Raw genomic sequence first — 16,746 nt, 5'->3', positions numbered from 1 at the left:
TAAAAGGCTCAAGAAAAGGCAAATCTCTTTGGGAATAGCATTTTGAAATCAGAGTAACACCACCAAGAAGACCCTCTCTCTGATAGCTACGGTATCATCAGAAACTGCTTAATTCACAATTTCTGAAACAGTATGCAAATGGCAGCACAGCCCTTCAAAATTCACGCTTCTCTGAATTTTGTCGTATAGTTCTCCACTCGAACAATATGCACAAAAATGCAAATATTAGTGAAAGCAACATAGAAAAATATTATTATATTAGTCAAAGTTGAAATGTGCTTCTTAGGAGAAATGCACATAAAAATCTGATGGATTTTCACAAGGATTAAAAATACAAAACCACAAATTCCTGTGGAAATGTGGAGAACCCGAGTTGAAGATGGGGGGAAATGAGGACCTAGAGAAGCAAAATTGACAGATTCATCCATCGCTGTTGTCCAGTGCTGGTTGATGCTTGAAACACTGATTTGCAAAGTGAATTAAATAGTTCCAGACCTTTGGACAGCCTCCAGTCTGTCAGGAGTGATGTTAGTAACGGAGGAGACCCAGCTCCTTTTTCGCATGGAGATGGTCTGTCCTGATCACACTTTGTACACATTTTGTCCACAGGCAGAACACCTTTCTTTCGTATAGCAAGGTAGCCAGCTTGGAATGTGGGCAATGATTGTGAAATCACTGACCCATCAATAGTTCCACAGGACCAAACAGAAGCCAAAAGCATGTAAATTGTTGCAGATTGAGATCCTGGCAGGGCAGTTGCCAGAATGCCCCCAGGTAATCTTTCCTTCCTTGGCTTTTGAGAAGATGCCGTTGAAGAGGGAGAACCAAAGAGGCCGGAGAGCCGGACCCAGTCTCACTTTAGTGTTTGCCTTTCTGCATGCACACAATTGAATTAACCAATTTCACAGACATGAGGTGTGAGATCTAAAAAGCATGAATCCCCAGCCAGCTGTCTAGACATTGGTGCTGATACATAAACATACAGGCTGTATAACTGAGCATCAAGATCAACTCATGAGCATGGAAGATGGTTACAAGTACATTTGCAAAATGGTGCTCACTCCTTCATCAGTAACTGTTTCCCATGGGACTTTTTGCTGCCTGTTGGGATGGAGCTGGTGGCAGACCTTCTCATTTTAATAATGAAGAAGTTGTGATGTCTAAGATATATATATATATCACATCCTAGATGTGTATTTATTTTTTTAGTGAGGATGATTGGACTAATGTGAGCCTTATGTTCTCACTTTGAGCCTAGCCAATCATTGGCAAACACCCCTACTTACATGATCTAATGCTTACATGCTTGAGTAGTATTAATCTGATACATCTGTGTTTGCCTTTAGCATGCAGATAGACACATCCTAGGGTTGAAGGACACATCCAGGGAACTAGCCCGTAGGCTCATCGGTTCTGATGGGGCTTTATGTATTTACCACGCTAGAAACTTTTCTGTTCACTTTTAACAAGTCTCTGCTGCTTTTCTGGGCTGGTGTAGCATTCATGTTCTGTCTGCTTTCTGAGATCTAGGCTGTAAGTCTGTGTCTTCACAATATCTTTGCTTTAGAGGTTGTTTGCTTTTCATGCATCAGAAATAGCCCAGTGTTCGTTTTTCTGAATTTTGTAGAAAGCGCTGCTCATCTACAATTTGCTCGCATTTTTGGTACCTCCAGTTCATTCATGTTTTTATTTTCCCTACCTTATAAGTTATGGAAGTGGATGTTCAGTGCACTGATACAACACTGCAAGAGAAAGGGAAAGGGAAAGGGAATCTTGATGCGATTGTATTGAGATTCTTTTTGTGTAGTGTTTTACCAAATAGCAGGAGAATATTATATGGCAGGAAAACACTGTGAGAAAAGAATATTAATTCAATTGTACAATGATAAGATCAAACATGTTTTGTGCCAGTCTTTTATAAGTGTGCACATATGTGACATAAAAATAATCGTGAGAAATATGCAAATTAATGGAAAGCTCCAGTAAACAGTTCCTACTTCAGTTTTTGAATTTAGAATTTTTCTTAGTTAAGCTGGTATTCAGTATTGGAAAACAGGTCCAAGTGAGTCCAGAAAACAATAAAATAAGGGAAGTGGGGACAATTTGTTCATCTTAGAGCCACTGATTTTACTCAGGTTAGCTGCTTTTCTTTCAACAGAAACCACCTTTTGATTTACCCCTTTGATAGAGAGGGCTGGAAGTGAGTTTTTTACATCAAGATAACTTCATGGGTAAAGTAATCAGTTGTCAACCAATGAGAAAATGTTCTGCTCTAGCTGGCCATTGTATTCATTGTTGAGCATATCTGTGGAACTCCTTCCAAAGGGAAATATATTTGGCTCCATCACTACCAGCTTTGAAACTCATTTATGTTTCCAGCTGCTTTTAGCTGAGTTTCTGAGTTGTAATGATTTGTATTGCTGCTCTTTAAAATAAAAATGCTTTCTCTAAAAACTAAACAACTTAAAAATTGTGTCAGCTGGTATTATATGAGTTCCTGGATTGTGAAATATTTTAAACTTCTTTTTAAAATAACTGTACTTTATTGGAACGAGATATCGAATGGAAAGTCTGTTTGTGTTTTAAATGTAAAGTGTACAGGGTGGGGGTAGATTTGCCCTGAAAGGTGGCATAGACATATTTTTAAAAATAAGGAACTAAAAAAAAAGGGGGGATTGGGGTCCCTTCCTCAAGATTCCAATGTGCTTTGGGGGGTCGTTTATTATTTTTTCCTTTTATGTTTTGTCTTTGGAAATATCAAACATATTTACCTTAAACCATGGGTTAATTCACTTTCCCATGAGGAACAGGGTATGTCTCCAGCTGTATTTTGACTGAATGTTACTCACGGACCATTAACATTGTTTGAAGCAAAGCTTTATCTTTCGAAGGGCAAAATTTATGGCATTTTTTAAGGAAGAGGAAAAAACTAGGTGCCTTTGGAGTAAAACATGGTTATGTGGGTGGGAGTGAGGAGGCGGTCTGAACATGTTCCCTTTGAAAACTTTGGCTACTTTATTCGACATATGCTGTTTAAATATAGTGCTCTGTGATTTGTGTGTGTGTAATAACAAGAAGGGTCAAATAACCCAACACAGATTCCAACGTTGCATATGCCCATTCAAACACGTTGGATGGTAAAGAGCTCCCACAGTTGCTAAAATTGATTTAGCTTCTGCACATGTTTCGAATTGGGAGCTTTGTTTGTGCAGAAGGTTGAAATCGGTGAGTTGGTGAACCTGCAGCAGGGATGTCCTCAGATTCCCCCCGCCCCCCCCCCCATTCTCATCTTTCTCCTTGATCTTGATGTGAAGACGGTTATTATTTTACCAGCTACACAAAAATGCAAACATCTCTTGCATATCATATGCATTCTTACACACATTAAGATATGCTTATATTATATGCATAGATGCTCCAGGTTTCCTAAAGTAACAACACACAAATAGATACATACAACAAAGCAAATAACTGTATAAAAATACCTATGTATTAACGGACATAAAGCCTGCTTAACACAATTTTGTTCAGGGAAGCCTATCTAGAAGTGGTTGCTGACTTGTTTTATTTGAGTCATCCAGTTTCACAGCTTATAAGCGGGACTGTGTAATTAGTGGCAGAGTATTTTGGCCCAGCCCTATATAAACCTGTTTCCACAGCTGCCCCCAAACCTAGCTGGGATAAGGCAAAGAACACTAATAAAATAATTTAATTAAAATCCTAATAAAATCACAACTTGAAAGCTTCAGCAAAATCACGAATAATCAGGAAGTCAGCTGAGAACAGCAGACTATTTAAAACAGCAGCAACAACCTAAGCCTGTGGAAACAAGAAGAGTATATGAATTGCTTAATATTACTATAGTTGAGGGACGCAGGTGGCGCTGTGGGTTAAAGCGTCAGCGCCTAGGACTTGCCGATCGAAAGGTCAGCGGTTCGAATCCCTGCGGCGGGGTGCGCTCCCGCTGCTCGGTCCCAGCGCCTGCCAACCTAGCAGTTCGAAAGCACCTCCGGGTGCAAGTAGATAAATAGGGACCGCTTACCAGCGGGAAGGTAAAGGGCGTTTCCGTGTGCGGCTCTGGCTCGCCAGAGCAGCGATGTCACGCTGGCCACGTGACCCGGAAGTGTCTCCGGACAGCGCTGGCCCCTGGCCTCTTGAGTGAGATGGGCGCACAACCCCAGAGTCTGTCAAGACTGGCCCGTACGGGCAGGGGTACCTTTACCTTTACCTTTACTATAGTTGAAATTAATAAATGGTAGGATTATCATTATTTGGGGCATGGAAGGGAGAATTGCAGGCCAGTGGGAAAATGCAAGCTAACCACCCTTTCCAGGCCAGAGCCTCCCCTAGGACTAAGGTGTTAACATGACAAAGGTGTAGGTGGCCCATCTAAAAGGAATCTTGGGCTTGGGCAGATGGAGGTGGCCAAGATGGTGCATGTTTGTGAGGTGAAAGGAGAAGAGTCTTTTTAGTGAGGTGCACCAGGAAGAACAAGGGTGAGAACAAAGACAGATCCTTTTTCAGCAGTCTAGCTGAAGGCAGGCTCAGAGAGATGCCGTTGAGTGCCCTGCGGTGGGGAAGAAGTCCTTCTTGAGATGGAGTTCCTCCATGCAGACTGAAGGTGTAATATGTGAATAAATCATATTCCATATATAAAAATTATTAAATTTTCTGTTTTACAATTTAAAGTACTCATTTTTATCTTTAAAATATTGATGACTCCTCTTCTCTTTCTATGGTTCATTTTACGTATCATAAATCCTTGCATATTTTACAAAAACTAGACCATTCAGTATTCTATTATTACACCCATCAAAACTTATTTACACTGTTGAATTTATCTTAATGCTGCCAGCGTTTTCAGCTGTACAGAGATATTTCCCATATAATCAATAAACGTTTTCCAATCTTCTCTAAACGTATGTTCTTCTTGTTCTCTTATTCTATACGTTAAGTCTGCAAGCTGCACAAATTCTGCAAATTTAAGTTGCCATTCTTCTTTGGTTGGGACCTCGCTTGTTTTCCATTTTGGGACTAACAAAACACGGGCCGTATTAGTGGCTTACATAAATATCCTTTTTTGACACCTGGGAATTTCATTCTGAATTATCCCCAACAGAAAGGTCTCTGGTTTGGGGGGTGGGGAAAGTACTTTAAAACATTTTTTTCAATTCATTATGTGTCAGTTCCTTAAAGCTATGATGTTTTTACCATGTATTCAATTCTGCAAAGGAGTATAGACCCTGGGCAAGTGCCTGGAACCCCCTGGAATCTTGCTACTGCTACCCAACTTTTGTTACAATACAAAAATATTACTATGCTATTATATTTTGATCCTACCCTTCTTCCAAGGAGCTTACGTTTCTGAGCACAATTCAAAGTGTTGGTGTTGACCTTTAAAGCCCTAAATGGCCTCGGTCCAGTATACCTGAAGGAGCGTCTCCACCATTCTGCCCGGACACTGAGGTCCAGCACCGAGGGCCTTCTGGCGGTTCCCTCACTGCGAGAAGCAAAGCTACAGGGAACAAGACAGAGGGCCTTCTCTGTAGTGGCGCCCACCCTGTGGAACACCCTCCCATCAGATGTCAAAGAGATAAACAACTACCTGACATTTAGAAGACATCTGAAGGCAGCCCTTTAGAAGACACCTGAAGGCTGTTTTTAATGTGTGACATTTTAATGTATTTTTAATCTTTGTTGGAAGCTGCCCAGAGTGGCTGGGGAAACCTAGCCAGTTGGGCGGGGTACAAATAATAAATGATGATGATGATGATGATGATGGGGTACATGTTTTCTTCTGCCATTTTATCCCCGCAACAATCTACAGTGGTAGGTTAAGAGGAGAGAGAGACTGGCCCAATACCTCCGAGCAAACTTGATGGTTGATTTGGGATTTTAGCACAAGACTCTGGTTTAAGTCAAGCACAAGACACTGACTCTGAATGAGATAAACAGAATTTAGAAGGACACATTCACAGAGGCCAAAAGGTAGAAGAAAGGTCAAAACAGGCTCTTCATTGCTCTTCCCATGAACTTGTTCAGCTCATTTGATTTCTTTATTATTCCTGAAAGGAGTGAACCCCTCAAAAGGATTTATTTATTCTTTTTTTACAATCAGCTTCTTACAAAGTAGGGACATCTATTGGTCTATGCATTGGGGGCTTTGGGGTTTAAGCTCTGCTGGTTGTATTGCTTACTGCAGAGTTATGCAATGAGAAGAAATTCTGATATCCTACCCCATGCTTTTTAAATATAGTGCTTTGGCACAGAAAGTGTAACTCTATCCTTAAAAAGGAAATTCAAGCCTTCAGCTCTGATTCCTATCCCATACAAGATTTCTCATGCCTAAAACATCACATCGTCAGTCATATAAAATCACTTGCCATTCCAAGAGGTTTAAAACAACAAAGTGAGGTTACCCTGCATTTTATTTTTTTAAAAAAGCATATCTCTCCATTATCTTGGTTTGTCAGTTTGCGTTAGATCATTAGTATTGGTGTTTTAAAAAAAGTATTTATATATGTATATACATATTAATAATGCTTGTGGACACAAGCTTTGTTCAGGGCATTTCTGTTTTATTTGTGTTGCCATGATTGATTTGCTTGCTTTATAATATGCTGGTTTCAAATTTCCTGCAATGTGGATCAAGTTTATAATCTAATTTGAAATTTATCCTCTGTGTGTTCTGGTCCAAATCAGATAGCAGATAACATTTGATCTTACATTTGTCATGACACTCCCCCCCCAGCCCTACTTTGGAAGTTTTATTAGATATTTTAAAGTAAGTTTAATAGGACCCTTAGGGTTGCCAATTCCATGTGAACCCCTGAATCAGAAGACCAAAGTTGTCATATCCCCCCTAAATTGACATACTTATACTTTTAGCTGCTTGTTGCATTAATATGATATATTTTGGCTTGCCATCCCCACAAAACACTATCAAACTCTTGCTTTCACAGCATCATAAGCATTTAGGTGTTGCAGTGAACCTGAAACATTTGATGGTCTTTTTTTCATATTATTATTAGGGAGTGAGGGTTATTCATGGACCTGAAGAAGTCTACATATCCAGGTCAGTGCTGGTTCCAATCCTTGGCTTAGCTCATCAAGTACCTTCCTGATGAACCAGAAGTGTAATGTTGGTCTTCTACCGATTCTTTCCAAAGACTGCTGGGAGGTGGTTGCTAACTGGCCGGCTGCTCCCTGCACATGGGCATGAGGGCATCTAGCTAGTCAGTAACCACTTTCTGGTAGAGATGGAGATTCCCAACACCACCCCTTGTTTGCCACACATTTGATTGGTGGTCATTCCTACTAGCGGACCACTTCAGAGCTGCTGGTGGTGCCAGTGATGCAATGGTGGAAATACCTAAAGCCAAGACATGTTAGCAAAGATGTGCTTTAACATTTTAGCTGCCCTAACCAGCAACTAACAAAAGCAGAAACTTTCCAGGTACCAGAATTTACACTCCACGTCCAACTAAAAAGCTGGTTGTGTGGGTGGTCAGGACTGCATGGTATGATGCTGGGAAAAACTACTTGTAAATAAGAGAAGAGTAATTGGATGGGTGACTGAGGGAATTGGGTTGTTGTCTTTATGGATTCGCACCTGCCATCCACATCAAAGCAGAAGAAAAGGGTGTTCCACAAAAGTGTGGGAAAGATAGGATTAGCTCTAAACCTTCCGCAAAGACTGCTCTCTTTCTGATCCAGATGAGACCATGATACGGAATGTAAAAAAACCAACTGCCCTCCAAGAAACATTGGAGGATTATTTCCCTTGGGTACTAAAAGACCTTTCCAAATGTGATATAGATGCTGGGCAGATGGGAGATCAGATCTACTGGTAGTGATTTGTAGTACACTGGCAATAACTGCCGACTCCAAACCGCTTAACAGTGACAACAAAATGACTTTACCACCTAAATTAGGCATCTGAAATAAAGCAAACTAATAAGGAGTGGAGTTTTGTGCAAAAGAATGGTGTTCAGATCAGTTCTTCTACTGAAAAATGAATTCCTAGGCTCAGAATGTGCTCAGAGGCACCCAGTTTCCTGATTGGTTGGTAGAGCTTGATGTTGTAGGAAAAATATAAATTTGACCCGGTAAGTCTGAACTCTGCATGCTCCTGACATGGAGGATGCAATGTTGGGTTCAAAGTCCCCAGTTGGCCGTGGAGCAGATTGGATGGCATTGAGTCAATTGGAAGCTCTCAGCTAATTCACTGAATAGGGTTAATGTGAGGATAAAATTGGGAAATTGGGAAGGGCAGGGAACCCTACACATACATTGGAAGAAGAGGAATTTATCGTTCTCTGCTAATTAAATAATAAATAAATTAAATTAAAAAACAGAGATGCTATATAAGAACTTCTACTGTCCTACCACAAAAGCTTCCTAAATGTGCTGACTTCGTAGGTTAAGATTATGATTATTTTTAAATAAGCAGGCTTTGATTGGAGCCTTAGAATTCCTTAAGACCTCACACCTATCTGGATATAAAGTCATTCACCATCTCTGCCACCTTCAAGCCACCTAAATTTAAACCCACTTAGCCCTTTAATGTTAAAACATTTATCTTTCATTTGTTACCCATTGAGATCCAGTGAGTCTGCAAGACACTGCCGTATTGAAACATCTGGGTTTGATTGCTTGCATTCTTTTAACCGCAGCCACTTTGATCCATTCCAGATGTATGATAACTAAAATTACATTTGAATTGTTAATAACTGCTTTTTTTTGAGGCTGGGGTAGGATAAGGCAGTCTTTAACTCCATACCTCCAAAGAAGAGAGACTTCTAGAAAGGTATGCCTTGGAACATATGCTGTTCACATACCAAAACCTCCAAGGTGAGATAAGCCCAACACAGATCAGCTTGTATACCATAAACACAAATAGGATGAAGCATACAATATTCATGGAACTCATTGCCACGATATGGCTTTTAAAAGGTTAGGTGGGCCTGGGAAAGGTCTTGGCTGCTAAAAACCCAGCCTTCATAATCAGAGCCATGTGCTGGGAAAAAAAAAACAGAGGACCTCCATCTTAAGTTATATTTCAACATCCTTAAGGCTCTGGAATAGCTGTTTTGGAGAAAAAGGCTAGATGGACTTTTAGTCTGACCCAGCAAGCCAGCAAGCCAGTAATTATGGTTCTTTGCATTGCTTTATCCAGATGTTTAATTTAATTTATTTGGTTTAAATTTTTATAAACAATCCTTTCCTCTAAAATATTACAAGGTGGTATACACACTAAAAACACAATCTTACAATAAAAATCAATATAAATGTCAAACACATCAGTAAGAACAGTAAGAACACATCAGTTAGAACTGGTTGGCACTGGATCTCAGATCTGAAAGGCCTGTCTGAATAATACAATTTTTAGAAGATGTCTAAAAGCAAGCAGGGACAATTCCTGCTGAACCTTCATTAGCAAGGAGTTCCACAGGGCAGAGCCCATCACACTGAAGGCTTGGCACCTGGTAAAGGCCAACCAGGGGCATATGCCCTGTCAGAAGACTTTGGCGTTCAAGGAATAAAGAATCAGGAGGTCCTTGAAGTACTTTGGCCCAAGTAATTTAGAGCTTTGTGAATTAATAAAAGAACTTCAAACCTGGCCTGGTAGCAGATGTTAAGATCTGCAAGTCCTTGGATGGAGAAAAAGGAGAATAAAGTGGAGTAAGAGATGCTCATTTGTGGGTCAATGGTAAAATGCAGCTCCACACTTGACAGATTGTTGTTGTTTAGTTGTTTAGTCATGTCCGACTCTTCGTGACCCCCTGGATCAGAGCACACCAGGCACTCCTGTCTTCCACTGCCTCCCGCAGTTTGGTCAGACTCATGTTTGTAGCTTCGAGAACACTGTCCAACCATCTTGTCCTCTGTTGTCCCCTTCTCCTTGTGCCCTCCATCTTTCCCAACATCAGGGTCTTTTCCAGGGAGTCTTCTCTTCTCATGAGGTGGCCAAAGTATTGGAGTCTCAGCTTCAGGATCTGTCCTTCCAGTGAGCACTCAGGGCTGATTTCCTTCAGAATGGATAGGTTTGATCTTCTTGCAGTCCATGGGACTCTCAAGAGTCTCCTCCAGCACCATAATTCAAAAGCATCAATTCTTCGGTGATCAGCCTTCTTTATGGTCCAGCTCTCACTTCCATACATCACTACTGGGAAAACCATAGCTTTTACTATACGGACTGGCTTTCTATTGCAAGTAATGGCCATTGTGCAGCCAGAGAATAAAGGAAGAAGTATTACTACTGGGAAAACCACAGCTTTAACTATATGGACCTTTGTCAGCAAGGTGATGTCTCTGCTTTTTAAGATGCTGTCTAGGTTTGTCATCGCTTTTCTCCCAAGAAGCAGGCGTCTTTTAATTTCGCGGCTGCTGTCACCATCTGCAGTGATCATTGAGCCCAAGAAAGTAAAATCTCTCCCTGCCTCCATTTCTTCCCCTTCTATTTGCCAGGAGGTGATGGGACCAGTGGCCATGATCTTAGTTTTTTTGATGTTGAGCTTCAGGGATGGTGGGTGGGGGTTGGAGAAAGATGGACATTGGGATCTGCTGCCCCTGTGAATCCTGACACCTGAGGTAGTTGCCTCAGCTTGCCTCACGAGTAGGCCGGCCCTGTGTTGGATGCTGGCTTTCATATGTGTATCTTACTGTAGACATGGCACTGTGTGTCAGATTGGGGATATGCATGTACAGTTGTATGTATCACAGTGAACTATCCCTGCAATCCTTGCACCCCTGATTTTGAGATGGACCCCACTGTGTGTCACTTGCAAAGAGGACTCCCCTGCTCAGTGCCTGAGGGCCCCAGTCCTGCCACTCACCACCCGGCCTAGGGTGGGGCCTGACGGGCTCCATAAAGGACTGCCGCTGCTGCTGCTGCTGGGCTGAGAGGGCGCCATTTTTGTTTTTGTTTTTTGTTTTTTTAATTGCTGTTATTTTTTACCTATGTCATTCTGAACTGTGATGTTAATGCTGTATTCTTAGTTTTAGATTTAGATTTATATTGTTTTCCATTTGGTTGTATATTTTTTGATGTGGTTTATTTATTGTTTATGACTTTTGTAATTATGTAAATCTTGTCATGTTGTAAGCTCCACAGTTGTTTTTAACTGTGGAAAGGCGGCATACAAATAAAATGAAATAAAATGATGGGGGGGGGGGAAGATAATGAAATATACCCAAATCATATGAGCCCCATACGCCAGGCATAGGCAACCTTTGCCCCTCCAGATGTTTTGGACTACAATTCCCATCATTCCTGACCACTGGTCCTGTTAGCTAGGGATCATGGGAGTTGTAGGCCAAAACATCTGGAGGGCCGAAGGTTGCCTATGCCTGCCATATGCCATCACTCAAGCAGTATTCACAGACTGGATGAATTTGTGAGGCGAGGTTCAGTCACTAGGGGACTTTTGTAAGTAACTAGTAACAGAAGTGGGGCAGACACACAGCTGTACTTCGACTAGACCAATATAGTATGAAAGAAGCAATGCAGATTTGCATGCCATTATCAGCTGTACTTCGACTAGACCAATATAGTATGAAAGAAGCAATGCAGATTTGCATGCCATTATCAGCCTTGGCAAGAAAGTGACAGCAAATGACCAATGAATTTAATAAAGCACAGGCAAGATTGATTTAATGTTCTGAGAAGCGGCATGAGTATTAGGCATCTAACAAGTACATAGATTAAGCTTGTGTGTATGTGGGAGAGAGAGGGAGAGAGGGAAACTGTGGTAGGAATATGGGTGAGTCTGGTCAACACCTCTTTTATAGGTCATGGTCAAAATAGAGGTTGTAAAACCTCTTATCAAACATTGGAGCACAGTCATACCTCTTGTTACATTTGCTTCAGGTTAAATCTTTTCAGGTTGCGTCCCGCGGCGACCTGGAAGTACCAGAAAGGGTTACTTCCGGATTTCGCAGACGCGGGTTGTGTTCTGCTCATGTTGCGAACGGTGCTCTGGAACGGATCCTGTTTGCAACCAGAGGTACCACTGTATTGGTGAAAAGAATGCAAATGCTCAGGTTCCACACTGTCTTTCACTAGCAGTCTTTGCTTAAAGACTTCCAGCAAAGGAGATCACAGAGTGAGTTGTTTTGTGCCTTTGCTCCCTAGCATATCCATTTCCATGGGGTTTGTACGCAATGGCTATGGCCACATCCTCACCATGCATTTCTTAAGAACTGCTGCTGTTGCTGCCCAGGAGGACTCCCCTGCTGTGAGTACCTGTGGGTCCCGTTCCTGCCTCTCTCCACCTGGCCTAGGGTGGGGCCTGACTGGCCGCATAAGAACTGCTGCTGCCCAGCAAGGACTTGTGTATTTTGGGGGAAGTTTTGTCAGGAGTTTTTGCTGTTATTGATATTAATTTTTTGTATCTTTATTTTTATGTGGAACTTGTTCAGTTTGGTTATGAAGTTTTTGGTGTGTCTTGTTGATTTTTATGACTACTTTGCTATGTTTATAACTATATAAATCTTTTCGTATTGTGCATTGTTTTAACTGTGCATTGTTTCATATTGAGCATTGTTTTAACTGTGGTGATGATGGTGATAAAGCATGTTCACAGCTTCCCCCAAGGAATCCTGGGAATTTCACTCTATTAAAGGTACTGGGAACTGCAGCTCTGCGAAGGCTAAACTACAGTTTGGGGGACGCCAAGTGTTTTAAATGTTAGATGTGGATTTGATCTGTATTTCTGCAAGTTGATCAATAAAATTGACATGCATATAAACATAAAAAGATGTTGGCTTATTCTTCATGTGGAATTTCTTGCTCTGTTTTCTCTTTTTTTTTAAAAAAAGTGAAAAATCACAATGGGTGGAGTGCATTTAGAATGGCATAAGCATCAGTTATACACAGCTACCATTGTGATAAGCAACATTTCCCAAGACATACATATATATGTAACAAGGGTGTGAACCACCATCTTGGGCAGAAGTGGGATATGGTCTTCCTTCCTTCTCTGGCTGCACAATGGCCATTACTTGCAATAGGAAGCCAGTCCACTCCTTCCATAAGCAAGCCTACAGCTGCCCCTCTCTGGTTCTGGACCACAAGCTGTTCATTCTGAGTGACGTACAAGCAGCAGCAGGTATAAACATCCGAGGGCCAACTAGGAAAGTGAAAGGATGGAAGCAAGATTCACTGAGCCCTATACTGATCCCTTCCACGAACGTAGCATTGTATATTGAATGTGCACCAACTTTCTACTATTTATATCCTGTTGGAAGCCATCAGTCTCTGGACACAATGGGGGTGAAGATATCCAGCATTCAGTAGTCTTCCCATCCTACCTTTTGAGGCTAAGAAGGGAGGGAATTCTCAGAAACGAATGATTCATGGATCAAAGGCCCCGTCCATAGCTTGTGCTATCTCGTGTTGATGTGCACAAGAGGAAACAGGTGCAGATTTTAGGCTCTGCGTGGCGATCAAGGCGTACGAGGGTGCTAAGGAAAACAAGAGTTCATTTCTTTAGTGGCTGACTTAGCACCGCGTTCAGAAAACAGTGAAATGGCCTAACTGAAAGAGCAGGGAACTAATCAGATCAAATGAGTGCTAAGTCTGCAGCGGAATGCTTCACAAAATTGGAGGAATGTGGCGCTAATGTGCTAGCTTGTGTTACAAGCAAAGCAATGGCCTGCTCAGACCGCAGAGGGTGTTGCAGCCTAGTGCAAATAATTCCTTTGCCACAAAGATGGGGAGGATTTATTAGCGGGCTGGCTTATAATTGAAATCTTACCCTTTTTAGGGATTATTTCTCACTGAGCTGAAGGAGAAGCATTGTGCTAAAACAAAATATTTGTTTTTCTCGCTGTTTTGCTAAATGGACATTGAAATGAAGGTTCAGGGAGAAAGGTTTCAGACAGATGTCTCTTAAAGCACCAGTGTAAAATACACAGACACACACAGGTCATCGTGGAAACCATGAAATGCTCCCACACATACACCATAGGTTTGTAAGCTTACTTTAAGCATTTATGTTTGCCAGATCCTTCAGAGTTGCTACTTAAATACCCCTAGCAGCATGCTATTAATTCATTCTCTCATTCATTAATTGCATTTATATCCCACCTGTCCTCCAAGGGACTCAAGGTGGTGTATATAGTCGTCTCCCCCCCCCCCCATTTTCTCCTCACAACACCCCTGTGTGTTAAGATAGGCTGTGAGGCTGTGACTGGCCCAAGCTCACTCAGTGGGGATTAAAACCCTGGTATCCCAGGTCCTAGGGATGTGGGTGGCGCTGTGGGTTAAACCACAGAGCCTAGGACTTGCCAATCAGAAGGTTGGCGGTTCGAATCCCCACGACAAGTTGAGCTCCTGCCAACCTACCAGTTCAAAAGCATGTCAAACTGCAAGTAGATAGAACGGTACTGTTCCGGTGGGAAGGTAAATGGCATTTCTGTGTGCTGCTCTGGTTCGCCAGAAGCGGCTTAGTCATTCTGGCCACATGAACCGGAAGCTGTACGCCGGCTCCCTTGGCCAATAAAGCGAGATGAGCGCCGCAACCCTAGAGTCGGTCACGACTGGACCTAATGGTCAGGGGTCCCTTTACTTTTACTTTATCCCAGGTCCTAATACAAAACTTTAACCACTACACTACCCTGACTCTCGTAGAGCAGTGGTTTCCCAAAGTGTGCTAGTTGCAGGTTGTGGAGCTCCATCGCATGAAGTTTATTTATTTAAAGGAGGGTTTGTTGCACTAGGGCAACAGAGTGCTTTAATCCACTTTAATTTCACAGTGTTTCTGGCATGCCTTTGAATCCCTGTTGCAAAAATACATCTAGAGGTGACCTCTATGCACTTTGAAAAGCATGTTCTTAGGGGCCTGCTATTCAAAGGGCAGGAGGGGAAGACAAAAATCTTCTCCACTAAAACAAAAATCACACTTGGGCATGCTTAAAAGTTGATATTTGGATTGTGGCCAATATGTCTGCTTTCCACCTTAGGAGGCTAAGTGCCATCTTTTCGGTTATGCTCTGTGAGAAATAACTTGGAATGGCAATATCCTATCAGTCCTTCTTAAGTAGTAATAGTACACTGGGGAAACTGGAGTTGGAAAAAGTACTTTGAAAGTGCTTTAATTTGCAAATTCCCTGTGGCCTGTAGCGCATGAACCCTTGGCACAAATGTGTTCTTTTTCAAGTACAGTTTACAGCAGAGGACGAGAAATTGCATCACACTTTTCTCATCTCTTCTCAGATTTCCTTAGGATCGCTGATTGCAACACTCCAGGCTATTGTGTTGCTCTGGGTGGCTGAGTGAAAATGATCATTTACAGAAACGAAAGCTATTCCAGAGTTGAACCATGAACTGGTTTACTTTTAATCACAAACCCTGAGGTACCAGTGGGCTCCAGCTGAGGGATAGGACCACGGGGTTCAGGCTTTTTATTCTCTGCTACATAAAAAAGAGTAGACTAAGAGGTTTGTTTTTTTAAAAAAATATATTAAAAAGGGCTGTATAATCCTGGGTGTTTGGTCAGCACTGATGATTGGACACACACAGATAAACATCATCTGGAGGGCACCATATTGGTGATTACTGCCTTATGTTAGTAGATCTCCACCAATGCAAGGCCCCTTGTGCTAGCAGACAGACAAGTGTTGGATGGAACTCATAGTTTAAACAGATAATAGGGGTAGATAAACAACCTTGTCAAGAGCATTCTACAGCAAGGGGGTCACCACCGAGAAGAAGGTAATATATTCAAAGAAGGTCCTCAATGCATTCTATATGGAAATGCAGGAAACTCCCCATTTACATGGGGGTTGAGTCCCAAGGCAAGTTCCAAGTGAAATCGTGTACATTTGAAACACTACTGGAAAAATCTGCAAACACCTTCTAAACCTCTGGAAAGCCTTGGAAAATTCTTTAAAAATACCAGCAGCACTGTGTTATGTACTGAGTTGAATAGGATCCAAAAGGCAGCAGTCTGATCGGTCCTAGATCAATAGAATTCAGAATGCAGCAGTCTGATTGGTCCTAGAACAATAGGGTCCAGAATAAAGCAGTCTGATTGGTCCACAGGAGCCACCCAATCCAGCTCCAGGTAGAAGTGAATCCGCAACCAGATTGGCCTACAGGTGAATCCCGGAATTAGCCAATCACGTGGGGCCCATTGTGTAAATAATGTATATAAAGCAGACATTCTGGGGGAACTTCCATTCCTCCTCACCACTATGAGCTGAATAAAGAGCATGAAATCCACTCTCGACTTCGAGCATATTTCAACTTACCAGACATCAAACTCCGCCACAATCGCTCCTTTCAAACTCCCAATTCTCCACAGGCCTCAATGGTCAGTGCAAGGGCTCCTGGGATTGTATTTGCAAAGGTTCATGGGATTTCTGTTTCCATGACTCCCCCCCCCCTTATATTTTTAAAGTCACTTCCTGGTTCAGCATGATGGGTGTGTGCCCGGCTGCGCATCAGTTGGATGTGTGTACATTGGGTGTTGCCCGTACTGGGGGCACTGTGCTGTTCTTAGAGTTTTCTCAGAGATTTCCCAGTCATTTTGCTACCTGAGCCCTTTTCACACTTTCCCCCCACAAAACGCTCTGCATACTGAACAAGGTGGAGACAAAATAAGAGACAATATGGCAAAGGTGGACTTCCAGATGTTGGTGGACTTCCAGATGTTGATGGACTTCCATCTCCCATCATTTTTAGCCAGCACAGCTAATGATCTGGTTTCAGCAGAATGTGGAGAGCCACAGATGCAGCAC

This window comes from Podarcis gaigeae (genome assembly GCF_964106915.1).
Source record: "Podarcis gaigeae genome assembly, chromosome: 7".
Lineage (NCBI taxonomy): Eukaryota > Metazoa > Chordata > Lepidosauria > Squamata > Lacertidae > Podarcis > Podarcis gaigeae.
The sequence above is the reverse complement of the archived record's forward strand: the minus strand, read 5'-3'. Positions refer to the sequence as shown.